General features: G+C 46.4%; 2 protein-coding genes across 6 annotated transcripts in view; one reads left to right on the top strand and one right to left on the bottom strand.

Annotated features, from left to right (window-relative positions):
- Positions 1-18,711, top strand: part of CMSS1 (cms1 ribosomal small subunit homolog) — a 1,297,886-nt gene that overhangs the window by 148,207 nt on the left and 1,130,968 nt on the right. The window lies entirely within an intron of this gene.
- Positions 1-18,711, bottom strand: part of FILIP1L (filamin A interacting protein 1 like) — a 946,987-nt gene that overhangs the window by 65,909 nt on the left and 862,367 nt on the right. Inside the window, exon 1 of one of the 4 annotated variants that reach the window (XM_085622367.1) lies at positions 4,130-4,418. The exons of the other annotated variants lie outside the window; for them this stretch is intronic. The gene's annotated coding sequence lies outside the window, so the exon portion shown is untranslated. Of the gene's footprint in view, positions 1-4,129; positions 4,419-18,711 lie in introns of those variants that run through there. 4 annotated transcript variants of the gene reach the window in all.

Raw genomic sequence — 18,711 nt, 5'->3', positions numbered from 1 at the left:
CTCTGAGTATTGTGCTAGTGTGGTAACCAAGAAGCCATGACAGAGAGCATCTGCAGTTTCCTCCACTAGAAAGCCTATGACAGATTTATCTGCGTACTGCACACTAATTGTGCCTTTTTTCACCTGCCCACTCTTTACTACTTTGGTGCGTGTCTGCTTTCTGCAGTCCACAGCCAGACATCATGAAGCAAGACCTCTGACCGAGGTGGGAAGTTGCGTCATTCATTGTAAAAGGATGTTATTTTTAGCACTTGACTGTGACCACATGAATACCAGCTTGTTAGCTCAAACATACACATGGAGGGCTTGATTCACTGATCTTTTCCTTAAAGGTATTCTTGTCTGGCTTTTATTGAACTGGTAGATGCTAACCATACACAAACGTGATATTGCTTGTACATGCACTAAATGAAAACTTAAGTGTATACAGAATTACTGTATATATACTGATTTGCACATTTTAATGCATCTTAACCTTCATATATATATATATATATGTGTGTGTGTGTGTGTGTGTGCCTACACACATTAATCTGTGTGCAGATCTGAATAATGTAATATTCCATTTATTACGATTGTTAAGTTTATGAAGACGGCCTTGGCTCATAAGAGATTTCCCTTCCCCTCCCTCGACAATTGTAATCCATAGCAAATTACACTCTGCACCTCGAGTATAGTTTATCCCATGCGTTCTTTTCATGTGCAGTAAATATAAACAAAATGTTTATTAATCCTAACCAGATCACAATGGGTTAAATGCTTGCAGTGAGACAGAATCACAGTAATTAGGGCTTGCAAGCATGACCCAGTGATTTTCTTCAGTAAAGTTGTTCTAGATCAGAATGTTTGAGAAAATAAACTTTGTTTTCGCAAGTCCTCTGGCAATACCAAGGAATTTGATCTTTGCACCGTTGCAACTGTTTGGTGAAACTGTGTTTATTAGTACACTTGGTCTAAATAAAGTATTATCGGAGCACATTTATTTTCACTGACCTGGCATAAACGAATTTCTGAGTAATAAAAGCCGGTAGGGTGGCGTATTTAGTAAAACATCCACTGTTGCAGTTCAGCAGTTAAAATCCCGTTGAGGCCGATTCAGCCTTCTATCATTCAGAGGTCTGCTTATTTGGCACCATTAAAATGGGTGATAATAACACCTTTTATAAACAGTGCTGGGAAATGACAGAGTGCTATATGGAACACTATGGGAATATACGTTAATATAACTATTACATGGAAGTATGTAATCATTGCATTACTCCGAGAACCAATGCTCTTATCTGAGTCTAATTGATACATAACAACTCATCTGTGATAAGAAAAATGGCTTAGCTACTTTACTGTAATAATAATGTATTACACTTGTGATGCTGCATTGCCAGAAGGCAGCGTGAAAGGCAAGGTTACCAAGCCAGGCCATTGTTTAAATAATGAAAGGTGTAACTAACATTCCAGCTTTGTTCTAGTATCTTTTAAAAAAAATATATATATTATTGGTTCACAAGGTGACTTTTATGGCACTCTATTGCACAGCTGAAGTCATTACAAGGACTAAGAATTTTGCAGGTTATCACACATGGACTTGCAGCTACTTTTGAAAGTGACTTGCTTTAAATTGTTTAAAGTATATTTTTCAACCATTTATAATGTGCATATTAGCATTGGCTTTATTTTCACAGCGCACATTTTATACTTATTGTAGGCAGTGCTTGAAATGGAAAAATAAAAGTGCAGGTACTCCTTACCTGCTTGTTTCTGAGAAGCGCCGGTACTCTACAATTAAAGGTATTGCATTTCTCTTGAGAAGTGCTGGTACCCTCCTCCTCAAAATAAAAAAGTGCCGGTACTCCGTACCGGACAGTACCGGCCCATTTAAAGCACTGATTGTAGGTATATGCCGCTGTGGTGTCTCTGTATAAAGAGGAGCAATGCAATGAGGATTTAAAATAGGGTTTGGGTTGTGACTTTTCAGAAAGAGCACTGCTTCGTACCTGAGTACCTGCTTGTTTCTGAGAAGCGCCGGTACTCTACAATTAAAGGTATTGCATTTCTCTTGAGAAGTGCTGGTACTCTCCTCCTCAAAATAAAAAAGTGCCGGTACTCCGTACCTGAGGACCTGCTTGTTTCTGAGAAGCGCCGGTACTCTACAATTAAAGGTATTGCATTTCTCTTGAGAAGTGCTGGTACCCTCCTCCTCAAAATAAAAAAGTGCGGGTACTCCGTATCGGCCCATTTAAAGCACTGATTGTAGGTATATGCCGCTGTGGTGTCTCTTTATAAAGAGGAGCAAGGCAATGAGGATTTAAAATAGGGTTTGGGTTGTGACTTTTCAGAAAGAGCACTGCTTTAGCCCAAGTTCCTCTTTGTAATGAGGGAATTTCTTGGTGATTTGCAATATCCTTATACCGTAGCCCATACGTCATCCCATATTTATTTTCCATGTCTTACTAATAATATATACAGGATGTGTTATTGTCCATGAAAGCTATCTTAGGCCTCTAGTGGCATTTACATGCCACTTTCGTTGGCCTCATTGTTTACCTAGTCACCACTTTCGTTGGCCACATTGTTTACCTAGTCAGATTGTTTCTTATGTCATATGAATGGAATTAACAGACTGCAATGCACAGTTAGCCAGTATAAACCATATATATATATATATATATATATATATATATATATATATATATATACATTACAGGTAATCAGAACATATACGAGTTGATGGACAACCAAGGTGCTAGAGAATATTAAAGAAGTAGTTAGGATATGGACAGGCTGGAATGCACTTGTCCTCACTATAGCGCCTCTCTATAGATCTTTGCAAACCAAAGTTTCCTCCAGGTAGCATAGGTTGCATACAGTAGATAAGCCAGTTTACACGACCAAGGCGCATAATTTACTGTGCAGACTAAATTTCTGCTTCTGTTTTCTGTGTTTTTGTATGTCTCTAGTTGCTTAAAATTCTTACAAGTGGCAGTAAGTCAGCAAATTGCTGTAAAAAACTAATTTGTAAGAACAATGCAACTATGGAATCTTGGTCGTCATAAATGGACATGCATTATCATGCATGCATATAAAACACTTTTAGTCTCAACAACGGTGCCTACAGAAACAGCATCGAAAACAGAGCACAGCCACACCTTCCCTACAGATGAAAAACATATGCATATTAAGCCATTCATTACTACCTTCTTGAAATGGTCTCACTCATAATGAAGGAAGAAGCGCAAAGCACACTTGGGGCACATGGAATGCAGCTTTAGTTTTCTGTAAGTGACTGCAAACAGGGTGAAAAAAATGCAGGCGTTGTTTGCTCTGACCTCATGGGTAATGTGTACAGTGTGCATGTCATGTTTCCCGAGCTGGGAATGTTACAACATTTCACGAGTACAGCAAGTCTCAGGATGCCTGCCGCTTGCGCAAGAAGTGGCTGAATTTAACGATACATTAGCGTAATACACCGGCTGGCTGGACCCGAATGATTGTTTATCTCAGAATTCCACCTCCGCTCTACTGCTGTTGCTAAACTTTCCCGACATAAACACGAAAACGATTGCAATTCAGAGAATTGCCATTTGGTGACGGGGGAGTGAACTTTTCATTTTAAACTTCTGATGAGACTTCGTTTTGAAAATAATAATACTTTGCAGCACTATTAAAGCAAAGTCAATATTCGCTGTGCCCAACAAATGGTGCGAGAGTTTTTTTTATTATTTAAAAAGGAGGCGTATCAGCGTTCTGAAACAAAGCACGCAGTCTCGGAACTTGCCAATATTAAGGCACGTGAGAGGTCTGCACTCACGACTCTCTAAGGGATAGATGGAAAGTCCATTTGGCAGAGTACCCTTTATGAAAAAATGTTGACTGAGCAACGCCAAAGAGATTAAAGATATGGAATGAAAAGTTAATTACGTTTTAGGAAGTTAGTTCAAGTTTTGCCTTATGTAAGATACATTGCAGAAAATACCATTTGGAAACACTCATTTTTTTAAATGGCATTTTGTAGTGTTTCTCTTAAGAGTCTATTAAATGTAAACTTTATTTTCAAGCATTCTACAAAACCCGCACTTGTTAAGAAGACACCAAAGGGGACATCGAGCCCATGGCCCCATCTGCGCGCGCTTACCTTGGACATTCCGACACTGTGCCTGGTCGGCTCCAGCTGCTCCTCTGAGAGGGTTTCGGCGGCGACCGGGGCTGTGCGCATTCCAGCAGGAACGGCAAACAATGAGATGGGCTCTGTGCGTGCTTCGAGCCTAGGGCGCATTACGTCATGGCGCTGCCTTATAAGGCGCGCGCGGCTTTGCAGACTCTGACTAGCGTGTGCGCTGGCTGTAGCCAGAAGTCGGAGACCTTGCTAATACGTCCAGGCTCCAGCTGACGCACACCACTGTGTGAATTATTGCGTTTGTACCGCCGAAAAGAATGCACGGAAGGCTTGGGTTACAGGCAGTTCCTTCTTGTTATTGATAGCGAATGCATTGAGTTTATAACTGACTACTTTGACGTTTGTTTACTTTTAATTTCTGAATGTAAAATTTAAAGGTGGGAGGATTTTTCCTCCAGTAAGTAATTGTGGAATCGGACGTGATTTGGATAACGTTATAGAAAAACGCTGTCTTGAAGAGAGCCAAGTGGCTCGTGAACTTAAGAACGCTCTTTTTCTGTACATGGAGAGCAGCGTGCAAGTCCTGGGAGGATGGCGTTGATTTCCTGATGATGTAACTAGAAAACAATTCTCCCAGTGATGATGGGAACGCCAGATGAAATCTGGCGGACTTTAACCCGAACAGAGCACTTTTCTTCTATTTTGTTCTGGACGAAAAAACTAACTGCGTTTTTAAAACAATAGTTTTGAATATTAATTTCAGTTAACATAACATGAAATCATGTAAATGTTTGTAAAGCTTTATCTGTCTAAAGAATCAGGAACTCCCGGAGCTCTCGAGTTACCTAAATTGAAAAAACAGGGCGCATCTTTTCTACAAGTCAAGTTGTAGCTGCCCAGTTGGTCATGTATGTACTGATATTTGTGAAGTGTAAACTGAGATATAGAGCAACGCAGTGCCTTCTTAACGCCTGGGAATGTTGGGCAGTTGCCTGGGGGCCCACGAGCATAGGGGCCCCATGCAGACCAGAAGTTAACTCTAAATTTCTGTTAACATTTTTTATTCCTGTGAGTGGTTGTGTAGGCAGGGGCCAGTGCACTGCTGTGCCCGGCACCTATAGTGCTGTTAAGACAGCCCTGGAGCCAGAGGTGGCTCCTCCTTGTGGGCGAATTTTGTCGCCCCACTGCTTTCTCGCAGTGCGAAAAGCCGAAGCATAAAATGGTATTATAAATACCATTTTATGTTCCTGCTTCTCACACTGCGAGAAAGCAGAAGGGTTTGGTTTGGGGCGGGAAGGTGGACTGTCCTGCTCTAGGGCAGGGGAGGACTGGCTTGCCCACTCTGAGAGCACTGACTATTTGGTCGGCCCCAAGGCCAACCAAACCAGTCATACACTCTCTGCCTTTTCTCCATCTAGGCTGCATGCAGCCTACATGGAGAAAATGGCCTCCTCATAGACTCCTGTGTGGTTGGCGTCCCAACCAATAACAACGCTGCCATTGCAGCGTTGTGATTGGCTTAGGGGAGGGGAGGGAGTGTGAGAAGCAGAGACGACGCGGGACCGGGCCAGCGAAGGTAAGTAAACTTTTCTTTTTTTTTTTTTTTAAATTAAACCATACCCCCCCCCCCCCCCCTCCCCACTCCCTCATGCGACCCATCACCACCTCCCGGAGCAACATGGTGCTGAACAGCGGGTGCATTCTTGATGTACAATTTATGATTAACATAGTTGCTCAGTTGATTGTGCAACAGCACCACACATACAACTGAAAGATCCTTTACTAATACTAATGTTTTTGCCTTGGCTTATTGCTAGTAAAGCTTAAGTGAAGCATCGGTTGCCAGGTGGTAGCCCTGTCAGCCTTAGGCTGGCCTCCCCCACCCCCAACTTTTTTCCTTCACTCCTGTTACGTTGGATTTGGTTTTTTTTTGCCTTAAGACTCTGTGCACATTACCACTGCTAACCAGTGCTTGTGGCCTCTCCTTTAAATAGGGATAACTTGTTTTACACCCAATTGGCACATGTAATTTCCTTGTAATTCCCTAGTAGAGTGGTACTGCAGGTAACCAGGGCATGTACATTAAATGCTACTGGTGGGTCTGCAGCACTCATTGCACTTAAGTAGTCTTCAAAACATGCCCCAGACCTGCCATTGCAGCCAGTGTGTGTAGTTTTGAACTGCCATTTCAACGTGGCAAAATAAACCTTTTGCCAGGCCTAAACCATCCTTTTTAGGTCTTGCCTGGGCTGCACATCCGCGCTGTCTCTTCTAAACATGCTGTAGTTACAATATGGGCTTCAAGCACCGCCCATCTTTTTCATTGGTTCCTCTTAGTCTTTTGTACATGCCGACTTTTCTTTTAGTGAATACACTTAGTAGTCCCTCCTTTTGGACTTTTGTATCCTCCAATGAGGACTGCTTCTGTTCCATGTGCTCTTACTCTTCACGTTATTCAGGATATTTGAGAGCATTCTGTTTTTTTGTTGGCCTGCCTCTGCTCGTGTTAAGTGTTCATGTTTTGTTTACTTTGTGTGCCGGCTTATTCCTTTTGTGTTCGCGCACTCTTTTTGTTTTGTTGCAGGATGCACAGGTTTTCCTAGCTCAGCGTGGCGCCTGCTTCATGGACGCTGTGCTTTATCTTTTACAGACGCATTCTCTCCTTCTCGTTATTTACAGGAGAGCAGCAGTGAAAAGTGCTGCCCTGGCCCAGCTATGTGATGTGCCTTAAGGAGTGGTGACAAACATGCTTGTTGTTTTTCTGACAAGATCCCGAATTACATATCTTACAAACATTGGCAAAACCAATAGCTCTAGCTAATCACTTATAAGGTCCCAAAGGGGAGACTTATTGTGAGAAAGTGCCCTCTTTCTGCATGGTAGCCTCCACTTTTTGCTGAACTGCTGATTTGCTTTGACTGAGTGTGCCCTGGGCTCCTGCTAATCAGGTACCCAGACCGTATGTTCTTTCCCTAAAACTGCATTGAAACCCAAACCCAATTGGCATCTCTGGCTACAGGTCAGCCCCTGGTAAATGGTACCACAGGTACCCAGGGCACTGTGACCAGGGAAGACCTCTAAGGGCTGCAGCATTTATTGTGCCACCCTTAGAGGCCCTTTACCTTCACACACACACACACTGCCTTTGCAGGCTGTGTGTCTTGGTGCAGAAAAAAGTGAAGAGTCGACATGGCACACATCCCTGTGTGCCATGCCTACAACCCACTGCCCCGACATAGATCAGTCACCCGTCTAGCTGGATGCACAATTCCAGTGGTGAGGGTATCTGTGCATGAGCCCTGTACCCCTACAGTGTCTAAGTCCATTCTTAGACCTTGTAAGTGCAGTGCTGCCATTAAGAGTATATGGTGCTGGGAGTTTGTCATTACGAACTCCACAGCACCATAATCGCTACACTGACACCTGAGAAGTTTGGTATCAAACTTCTTAGCACATTAAACCCACACTGATGCAGTGTGGGATTTAATGAAAAATGCACACAGAGGGCATCTTAGAGATGTCCCCTGAAAAACGACTTACCACTAGTGTCCAGGCTGAGTGGCTGCTTTCAGCTACAACCACCAGGCATGTTTCTGGACCCCTGGGTCGAGAGCCTGCTGCTTTCGGGGGCCTGAAACAATGAACATCCTGGGATGAGGTGCCGAGCCTCCTTCCCCAGGATGGGCAAAGTCCACAAAGGGGAAGCTTCAAAGGCTTGCCACCTTTGTGAGCTGCCACAGGCCACATGCTGCTTTCAGCAACTGGTCCCCACTGGTTCTGACTCCCACATTGGGCGGTAGAACCGGCGGTAAAAACAATTGAGGAAGAGAGGTGTGCCCATCTCTGCCAACTTCACCCCTCAGGTGGGGGAGGCGAGGTGAAGTACAACTCTCAGTCCCCGCCATCTTACAGATAGAGGGTCCCAGCCCATCAGGGTGAGGCTTATGTCCCCCTCCCACTGGAGGGTGGCATATTAGGGGGTGTACCCACCCCAGGGAAGGGACCCATTGGTCCCAACCTTTTACCTACCTGTAACGCCCCTAAATCTAGTATTTAGGGGCACCCCTGAACCTTGCTTCCAGAGACAAGAAACCAGAAGAAGGACCGAACAGCCGTGCCGAAGCTAACAATAGGAGGGCGCCTACTGACTTGGCCCTAGACCCTACTGGCCTGTCCCCACCTCAAACCTTCAGAAGCGAAACCCCGGCGTGTCTTGCAGCCAACAGCCTCAAGAACCCCGAGGACCTGCCCTGCCTTCAAAAGAAAAGACTCTGTCTCCCGTGAACCCCGGATTTTTTCACAAACAGCCTCCAGCTCCGACAGGATCTGTGAGTCTGCACACGAAGCCCACTGCCAGAGTTTGAGTGGCCCAACACCAAGAGGAGGTTTCCCTGGCGATCCTGACCCGAGATCCGGTGACCCCTGACCTGCCTCTAGTCTCAAGCTGATGTCTGCAGCCTCAAATCTGAAGGTCCCCTCAACTGCGACCCGGAGCTGGCAAGAAGATCCAACCCTAAAAGGCACCCCAGCACCCCACGGCCTTGGGTCGCCCAACCGACGGTGCCTAACCAACCCCCAGCATCCCGACTTATCTCTCCAAGTGGTGGTCGCACCAAGAAGACCTTCGTCCCCGAGCTTAAGTCCAGGAGCTTTGCACCCACAACCCAGTGGCCTGCTCCTAAGCAGCCACCAACCGGAGGCCCCCTATCCCCCATTGGCTAACATTGGTCCTCGGCACTCTGCACCCGGCCACCCTAGTGCCGCTGAGGGTGTAACGAGAGTGCATCCTTGACCCTGGGGGATCCCCGAGTCTAACCTCAGAATACCAACTCCTACAACCGAATACTTATCTTTGAACCGATAACCCTATTTTGCTCCATAGGATAACTGACTGTTTTTCTGTGAAAGGTTTTTAAGTGTGGAGTTGGAAAATCTATGAAACCCTTTAGAACTGAAACTAAATAACAAAAACGCTTTTACTTACCCGTTTACAGGATATGTCCCAGTGCAGTATCCAGGTATACTGCACTGTGTAAGAAAAGTAATCTGTAAAGTAATCTACTTGACATTCTACTAAAAAGCCAATACAAAGTATATGTACAGTATATCAAAAGCATTGCATTACTAGTAGCTCTACTGTAATCTAATCAAAGTGCCTATACAATTACAATTCAAACTGTTTACCAACTGCATTACTACTGTAAAGTATTTATTGCTTGCCTGTGCCAGGCTTGCTTGGTTCTAGAAAATAAAATAACGAAACGAATATTTTTATGCCAAACCAATTGGTCTGAAGTTCAATCATTGAGTTTTGTGATATCATTTGCTAATTGAGTGTGTTCAACAAATGCTGAACACTACCCTCTGATACAGCCTTACTGCTCAACCACACTACCACAAATAGAGAGTAAGGTGCTATCTACTTTTACTTTTGCTTACCTTTGGGGTTCCACTGGACTCTGTGCACACTATACCTCACTTTGGTATAGTATATACAGAGCCATCTTCCTACATTGGTGGATCAGCGGTGGGATATAAAACTTTGCATTTGTTGGACTAACTTGGTTACCACCTGATCACATGACAGAACTCCTAAATTGTCTTTAGAATTCTGATTTTTTCAAATTGGCCTTTTGCAAAATTACTGAAAGTCTTGTTAGGGCCTTGGTTAAGTCCATTTAGAATTTTAGAAAAATAAAAAGTCACTTTAGCTAGGGATAGGAGGGGTTAGAAGTTGTTTTTGAACTATGTCTCTTAACAAAAACCCAGCTGTTAGTGAAAATAACCACAATGACATAGAGGACCAGGTTGAAGAGCTTGACCTCACCCCTTACCTTCACTTGTCTTTCAATCAAGTAAGGTCCCTTTGCAAAATTAAAAACATAACCATGGTGTCCCATTCCACCAAACAAAAGCTCCAGTAGCTGTTGGTTGGGTATGCTAAGGACCATCCCTCTGAGAATGGTGAAGACCCCTCAGATGAGGAAGAAGATGGAGGGGATAAGGAGGTAAACCCCCCCCCCCCCCACTTCATAGGGAGAAAAGGGCCCCAGTGGCCCTGACTCCAATAATCAATATGTCAGTACCTAAATACCACACAGTTGGATCAGGTACTACTGAGGACAACCTTCTAGCAAGGCTGACCAAAAGATTGGACCTAGAGACCAGACTCCTGGCCCTAGACAGAGAGAGAGCAGAGATGGGCCTAGCACCCATCAATGGTGGCAGCAACTTACTTAATAAGGATAAAGAGCAATCTTATGATCCTAAAATCCCCAAAGGGATTGTCCCTAAATATGAAGAGAGCGATGATATTACAAAATGGTTCACAGCCTTTGAGAGGTCTTGTGAAATGGGAAAGTGAAGAAGTCACACTGGGGGGCACTCCTTTGGGAACTGTTCTCTGGTAACTGCAGAGACAGACTGCTGACCCTTTCTGGGGCAGATGCTGGGTCTTATGACCTCATGAAGAGAACTCTGATTGAGGGATTTGGACTCACAACTGAGGAATATAGAATTAGATTCATGGGGGACCACAAAACCCCAAACCAGTCATGGATTGACTTCGTAGACTACTCTTGCACTAATGAAAACTTACATCAGCATTTGGTAGACCTAGGTCTAATGTCTCCCAAAAAATGATAAAGAAGGCAGACCATTTGGTCAAGACAAGGGTGACAAAAACACCCACTGGGGTGACCAAAAAAAGGGGTTACAAAACCTTCCCAGGGGAAAGGTGGTGAGAATCCCTAAGATAAAAAAGCCTGAATCTTCAAAAGGGCCCACAAAACCTGCACAGGGGGGTGGGTCCCAAAACTCTTCCCAATCTACTAACAAATACAGGGGAAAGGACTTTGACCCTGCAAAGGCCTGGTGTAACAACTGTAGAAAGTTGGGACACTTAACTGGAGATGCTACTTGTCCTAACAAGAAGCCCCCTAGTCCTACTACAGCTACTACTGGTGTAGCCAGTCTACATATGGGATCAACAGTGTGCCAAGAGCAAATTGGGTTACACACTGAAGCAGTTCTAGTTTCAGAAGGGGAAGTTGAGTTTGCCACATTAGCTGTGTGGTCACCCAACTTAAAGAAATATTTGCGATACCCTTGGATTAATGGAACTAGGATAGAAGCTCTGAGGGTTGCAGATGCCAGTGTCACTATGGTGAGAGATACACTGGTTTCCCCTGAGCAATGATTGGGAGTACTTCCAATGTTGACAGTGTTACCACTAACCATGCAATGGCTATGGTGACATTAGACTGGGGGGGAGGGGGGGTTACTGGCCTGAAATAGGTAATGGTCTCTCCAAAGCTTCCAGCTGCATGTCTGCTTGGCAATGACCTGGAAACCTCAGCATGGGCTGAGGTAGATTTGAAAACCCATGCAGCAATGCTGGATATCCCTGAGATGGTGTCTGTAAAAACAAGAGCACAGAGCAGAAAACAGGGTGAAAAAGAAGTGCTGGAGCCTGAAAGTATGGCCCAACCTTCCAAGAGAAAAGATTAGAAGACTGGGAAACCAGCTTCTGTACAGCAAAAGGATCAGGACCCCTCTCTGCAGATAAAGGACTTGGACACCCCAGAGGGAACTGAGCCCATAGAACCTGACTCTTAACAGGTTGAACTCTTAGGCCAAGGGGGACCCTCTAGGGAAAAGCTGTACCTTGGACAGCAGGACTGTCCAACTCTTGAAAACCTGAGGCAGCAAGCTGCTACCCAGGAAAAGTGAGATTTCAGTGGAACCCACAGAGTTTATTGGGAGGAGGGACTACTGTACACCGAGGCCAGAGACCCCAACCCTGGAGCCACTAGGAGAGTGGTAGTAGCTCAGAAGTACAAGGAGTTCTTACTAACTTTAGCTCATGACCTCCCCCTAGCTGGACATCTGGGCCAAACCAAAACCTGGGAAAGGCTAGTTAGCCACTTTTACTGGCCCCAGATGTCTCAGAAAGTAAAGGAGTTTGTCAGCTCCTGTGTCACCTGTCAAGCCAGTGGCAAGACAGGTGGACACCCAAAGGCCCCCTTGATAACACTACCAGTGCTTGAGGTTCCCTTTGAAAGGGTAGGTGTGGACATAGTGGGTCTACTTGAACCTCCCACAGCATCAGTAAACACATTCATACTAGTGGATCATTGTAAGAAAGTGGCTCTGTATATATTGCACCAAGGTAAGGTACAGAGTGTACAGAGTCCAACAGTCCCCAGAGGTTTGGCAGAGGTTAAAGTTAGATATAACCTTACTCTCTAAAGTGGTAGCTTGGTGGAGCAGTAAGGCAGTATCAGAGGACAGTGTAAAGCATTTGTTGTGCACGCTCAGTCAGCAAATGGTCTCACACACTCAAGAACTGAACTCTAGGACAATGGTTTTGTATATAAAAATATATAGTTGTTTTATTTTAGAACCACAAGTAGGTATCAAAATACTTTCTCAGAATGAAATGCTCTAGTTGAATACTTTCAATAAGCATTAGACTTTTAAATGCAATAGTTACAGTTGTTGCAATAGGCAACACAAGTTAAACACAATTATAACATTGAGCTCAATGGGAATCTTTAAGTAAATGCAATATCAATTACTTTGCATAGATTTTTCTTACTCATGGCTGGATCCTGGATTCAGCCCTGGTGCATCTCCTGTAAACAGTTGAAAGAAATCGTTTTTGTTACACAGGCGATTTTTAAGGAATATTTGTATGTTTCAAAAATCGACACTTAGAAGAATTTCTGGCAAAAACCAGGCAATGTTATCCTATGGAGGAAAGTTTGGTTATCAGAAAATCACAGTTGTAATTACTTTTCAGGGTCAGTGCTGGGCACCAAGATCCAGCACTGGGATCTCTCCTCGTAACAGGTGAGTAAATTCGTTTTCGTTGATCGGGTGATTTTTAGTGAATATTTCAAAGTTTCAAAACTCGACACTTAAGAAGAATTTCCAAGTGAAAACCAGTCAATTTTACCATATTGAGAAAATATGAGTTATCGGCTTTCTGGTAAGTACTCGACTGGCAGAGTTAAGGTTCTTGGTTTAGACTCGGGGGTCTCCCAGGGTCAGGTAGGTACAATTGTTACACCCTCAGCGGCACCGGGGCAGCCGGGTGCAGAGAGAGTAGGCCCAATGTTAGCCTATGGCGGGCAGGGGGCTTTTGGTTGATGGCTGCTAGCAGGAAGGCCACGCGGCTGTGGGAGCTGGGCTCCTGGTCACTTACACAGGGCAAGTGGGGAAGTAGAATAGAACAGATGCTGCACTTCCAGGGGCACTCGAGCGGCTGGGTGCAGGGTGCTTTTGAGCCGTCGGGTGCTCAATGGATTTCAATGGGAAAGCTGAGTGACGAACAAAGGCTGCAAGCTCGGGGATGGAGATTCTTCAGGTGCGACCACCACTTCGAGAGGTAAGTTGGGAAGCTGTAGGTTAGGTTGGCACCCAGGAGTTGGGCACAAGGGGCCGCAGGGCGCCGGGTGCAGTGGTGTCTTTTGGTATTGGGAAATCTTATCCTCTGCTGGTCGCGGTTGGAGGGGTCCCTGGTATTGAGGCGGCAGGCGTCGTCCGGAGCGCCGAGGAGGGTCCTTGGGTGCTGGATTCTTGGTCACAGTCGCCGGGGGGACGTCCTCGTGGTCTTTGTTCACTCAGGCACAGGCCGGGCTCGGCGGGTACAGAGTGTGCTGGATGCTTGGTTCCTGGCTGGCACCAGGGGTTGTTGCTGTTTGAGCAGAACCACTGCTCGTGGGAGTCCCAGTGTTTGGATGAGCAAGGCAGTCAGGTCCTCCGGGGTTTTCGAGGTTGCTGACGACAGGAGACGCCGGGATTTAGCAGGAGCAGGTTCGAGCGTCGACAGCCCGGTAGGGCTGGGGCCAAGTCAGTTGGTGTCGTCCTCTTGTTAGCAGGGGCACGGCAGGTCTTCTTTTTTCTTGTTCTTCTTCTTGTTTTGGAATCTGGATCTGAGGAAGGAAGGTTCAGGGTGCCCCTAAATACTAAATTTAGGGGCGTTACAGGTAGGTAAAGGGCAGGGACCAATGGGTCCCTCCCCTGAGGTGATGGATACACCCCCTATCCTGCCACTCTCCAGTGGGAGGGGGGCAGGAGCCTAGTCTTGATTGGGTAGGGCTCCCCATCCTCATGATGGCGAGAGCCCGGAGTTTTGCTTCACCTCGCTTCCCCCACCTGAGGGATGTGGGGTTGGCAGAGGCTGGCACACCCCTTTCCTCACTTAGGTTTTCCCGACAGTCTTCCCGCCAGAGTGGAGGCCAGAACCGGAAGGGACCAGTTGCTGAGTACAGCAAGTGGTCTGGGTAGGCTCACAAAGGCGGCATGCCTTTGAAGCTTCCCCTGCCCATTCTGGGGAGGAGGCTTGACACCTTGCCCCAGGATGTGCATTGTTGCAGGCCCACGATAGCGGAGGGCTCTCTACCCAGGGGTCCAGCAAACTGTCTGCTGGGTGGCAGCCTAGGCAGCCTCTCAGTCAGGACACGGGTTCTGGGTTAGTTTCAGGGGGCAACTCTAAGTTACCCTCTGTAGTGCATTTTACATTAAATCCCACACTGGCATCAGTGTGGATTTAATGTGCTGAGAAGTTTGATACCAAACATCTCAGTCTTCAGTGTAGCCATCTTGGTGCTGTGGAGTTCGTGATGACGACTTCCCAGCACCATATACTCTTAATGGCAGCACTGCACTTACAGCGCCCAGGAATGGACCTGGGTACTGTAGGGGTACAAGGCTCATGCACCTGTACCCACACCACTAGCATAGGGCACCCAGCTAGAGGGGTGACTGAGATATTCCAGGGCAGTGTGTTGTGGGCATGGCACACAGGGGTGTGTGCCATGTCGACTCTTTGTTTTGTTCTGCACCAAGACACTCAGCCTGCAAAGGCAGTGTGTGTGTGCCAGGGTACAGGGCCTCTAAGGGTGGCACAATAAGTGCTGCAGCCCTTAGGGGCCTTCCTGGGTCTCAGTGCCCTGGGTACCTAGGGTACCATTTACCAGGGGCTGACATGTGGTCAGAGATACCAATCGGGTTTAGGTTTCAATACATTGATTGGCAGGAGCCCAGGGCACACTCAGTCAAAGTACATCAGAAATTCAGCAAACAGTGGGGACATACCATGCAAGAAAGAGGGCACTTTCTCACACACATGTCACGAGGTATCCTGAGGCAATTCCCCTTAGGACTGCTACCGCTCCTGCAGTAGCCAAGGCCCTCATTGGTGTCTTCACCAGGGTAGGGTTGTATAAGGAGGTGGTTTCAGATAGAGGTTCCAACTTCATGTCTGCTTACCTAAAGCACATGTGGAAAGAGGGTGTAGTAAACTTGAATTGCACTCCACACTATCACCCACAAACCAATGGTCTTGTTGAGCGGTTCAACAAGACATTGAAAGGCATGAATATGGGGCTGCTTGAAAAACTCAAAAGGAGATGGGATGTCAGCCTACCATGCTTGCTTTTCACCTACAGAGAGGTGCCTCAGAAGGGAGTAGGGTTTTCCCCCTTTGAACTTCTGTTTGGCCATCCTGTCAGGGGACCACTCTGTCATGTAAAAGAGGGTTGGGAGAAACTGTCCAAGAACCAAAACAAGACAGTGTGGGCTAAGTGCTTGGCCTAAGGTCCAGAATGGCTGAGTACATGAAAAAAGCATCAAAGATAAGTTTTTAGCATCTTTCCCCATCAGTAAATCATAGATATCTGATACCCTCTCCAGGTTCCAAGGGTCAAAGGGGTTTGCACCCACTAATGCACACATGTACTGCAGGGCCGATGCTAGATGATATAATCTAAAATCTGGGACCGACATTCCCGCTCTCTCTTTGGGGAGAGACATAAACTTCATGGCCCGTCTTGTCGTGCCATATGCCCATATGAGTATATTTACCACCCCATCTAACTTTCTGAACCACACTGTCTCAAATATTAAGGGTATTGATCTAAAAAAAAAAAAAAGTTAACCAGAAAAATAATTTTTACCACATTGCATCGGCCTACCAATGACAAATGAAGATTGTTCAGACTGACAAAGTCCTGCGATCCCTTTTGAATAACCGGGGCAAGATTCAGCTCCATGATTTCCCCAATATTAGATGAAATATTTACTCCTAAGTATATTGCCGACTGAGTGACCCGGGGGTCATCCAGCCTAAGATATTCATTAATCACATTTTGGGTTTTGAGCTGATTGAGTGAATACCCTGATATTTCTAAGTTCAAAAAGACGGGGCACTGTTCTTAGGGAGGGGTGCAGGGTGTCAATCACTCCCTTAAAAGAAAAGCAGGGGGAAAGAAATACGGACATCCTAGACCTTGGACTCGCTAGTGAAAGGGAAGAACAAGTCTTGTGCCATGTTGCCCTCACACACCCCGAAGGATGTCATGCACGGGCACTGGACCTTTAATTAGCTCCTGGTCCCCCCTCTTTTCCTTGTTTGACATACCCTGATATTTCCCAAAGGCCAGTGCTTCTTTTGTTATTTCCACCAATGCTGACTGTTGGTGTAGTAATCACTAAGTCATCTGCATACCCCAAGATCTTAGTGTCCAGTCCATGAAAGCTTATAGGTTTTTTATTATGAGGTTAGCATCTAGTCTGCGAATTAAGGGGTCTATATAGCAAGAAAATAATAATGGGGAGCAGTGGCACCCCTGCCTAGTCCCTCTTTTTATCTTGAGTTCCTCCGTTTGCCCTCCAGCCTCTCTGTGGGAGACGCGTATAATACCCATAGGGCTTGAATACAATCCCTTCCTTCTCCCAGCCGCTCGAGAGCCACCCACAGAAAGTCCCAGGAGACCCTATCAAATGCTTTCTCAGCGTCCAAGAGTACAAGTGCCATAGGGTCTCCTGAGACAGATGCTGCGTCGAAGACTGTGATTACTCTTCTAACTGGGTCTGTGGTACCCCTTCCTGGTATAAATCTGTGCTGTCTGGGCGAGATAACTCGTCCAATTACCGGGCTCAGATGATTTGCCAGGACCTTAGAATATATTTTGGTATCCATGTTCATCAGCGTGATTGGACGGTATGACCCTGGATCTGTGGGTGAATTCCCCTTCTTTAAAAATACAACTATGCTAGCTTGTGCCCAGGACTCTGGGGGTGGTTCTCCCATTTGTACCTGGCAAAGCATCTTTGAGAAATCTCCCCCCAGAGAGGACCAGAAGATTTTATAGAACTCAAGCGGAATTCGGTCTGGGTGTAATGCCCTGAACGTCTCAGGATCGTTTAACAGACACGATAATGAGAACGCAACCACTTGTGAAGGTTTAGTTATTTTAATGAAGGCAAAAATAATACAAGGAATAAACAAAGGTTATAGTCACTGGAATCCTCCAGTCTAAGTACGTTACCAGCCCACAGCACGGATGGTCCTAACCGTCCTCTGCATATACGCCGATCCCGGCGTATGCCAACAGAGGGCAGAAATGAAATGGCCGACAATGCCAATCGGTAGGCTGTGAGGGGCACGAAGAGTGTTGGGGTGAATCGAGGAGTCAGGGAAACACCCAGCCGGGGTCTCTACCTGAAGGGAGCAGCCGCTCAACCTCTTCCTCAGACTGCACCGGGACGCGGAGTCACCTCCTGGTGATGCGTCACCGATACCCCAATCACAAGCAAAGAAGACTGAACCGAGAGCAGCCGCTCGATCGATCCCGTGGACTTCCGAGTCTGTAACGCGGCAAACACCTCCTGGTGTGCGTTACAGCTGGCAGTCCCTGTATCTCTGGTCGGGCTGGGAGTTACGACTCCAACCAGCAAAAGCGCCACTGCGCTTTGACTCAGCCGAGTCAAAAAGCGAAGCTCAATGGTTATCCGGTAGAGCTTCCGGGTCCTTCACAGGTGACGATGGGGCAAGACACGGCCCAGGGAGTAACGACTCGACCTACCTCCGTTCTTGCCTTACTGGAGCACCACTCCGGAACACTGCTCTTCACTAAGCAGGTACGTTGGTGTAAACACAATATCCGACAGCGTTGTACCTCCCGGTTCCTCCCTTTATAGGGCGTGTTTTCCTTGAGTTATGTAACAGCTCTCCTGTTTACATAAGGGCGTGTTTTCCTTGAGTTATGTAACAGCTCTCCTGTTTACATAAGGGCGTGTTTTCCTTGAGTTATGTAACAGCTCTCCTGTTTACATAAGGGCGTGTTTTCCTTGAGTTATGTAACAGCTCTCCTGTTTACATAACCTCTCAACCGCTAAGCATCCTGGGAGATGTAGTCCGTTTTCGCTGGTTACCGTTTTCCTCCCCTCGCATGACAGGAATTCTTGACAGTACATCCTCCCTCTCAGCGGCTCCCCACGGGTCCAGCGCTGGCAGGAAAACGCCGATGGAACAAGGAGACCAAGCGCGGAGCATGAACCCCTTCAGCCGGTTCCCATGACTGCTCCTCCGGGCCATAGCCTTTCCACGCAACCAGGTACCACAGCTTCCCCCTGCGCCATTTGGACGCCCGTATGCCCGACACTTCATACTCCACCTCCGACTCCACGCATACCGGCCTAGGTGTCCCAGACGGCTTGGAGGGTGCTGGTTTGAGCAATGATACATGAAAGACAGGGTGTATCCTCAATGACTGGGGCAAGCACACCTTCACGTTCACGGGACCCATACA

The sequence above is a fragment of the Triturus cristatus genome, chromosome 8 (genome assembly GCF_964204655.1).
Source record: "Triturus cristatus chromosome 8, aTriCri1.1, whole genome shotgun sequence".
In the NCBI taxonomy this organism is placed as follows: domain Eukaryota; kingdom Metazoa; phylum Chordata; class Amphibia; order Caudata; family Salamandridae; genus Triturus; species Triturus cristatus.
The sequence above is the reverse complement of the archived record's forward strand: the minus strand, read 5'-3'. Positions and strand labels throughout refer to the sequence as shown.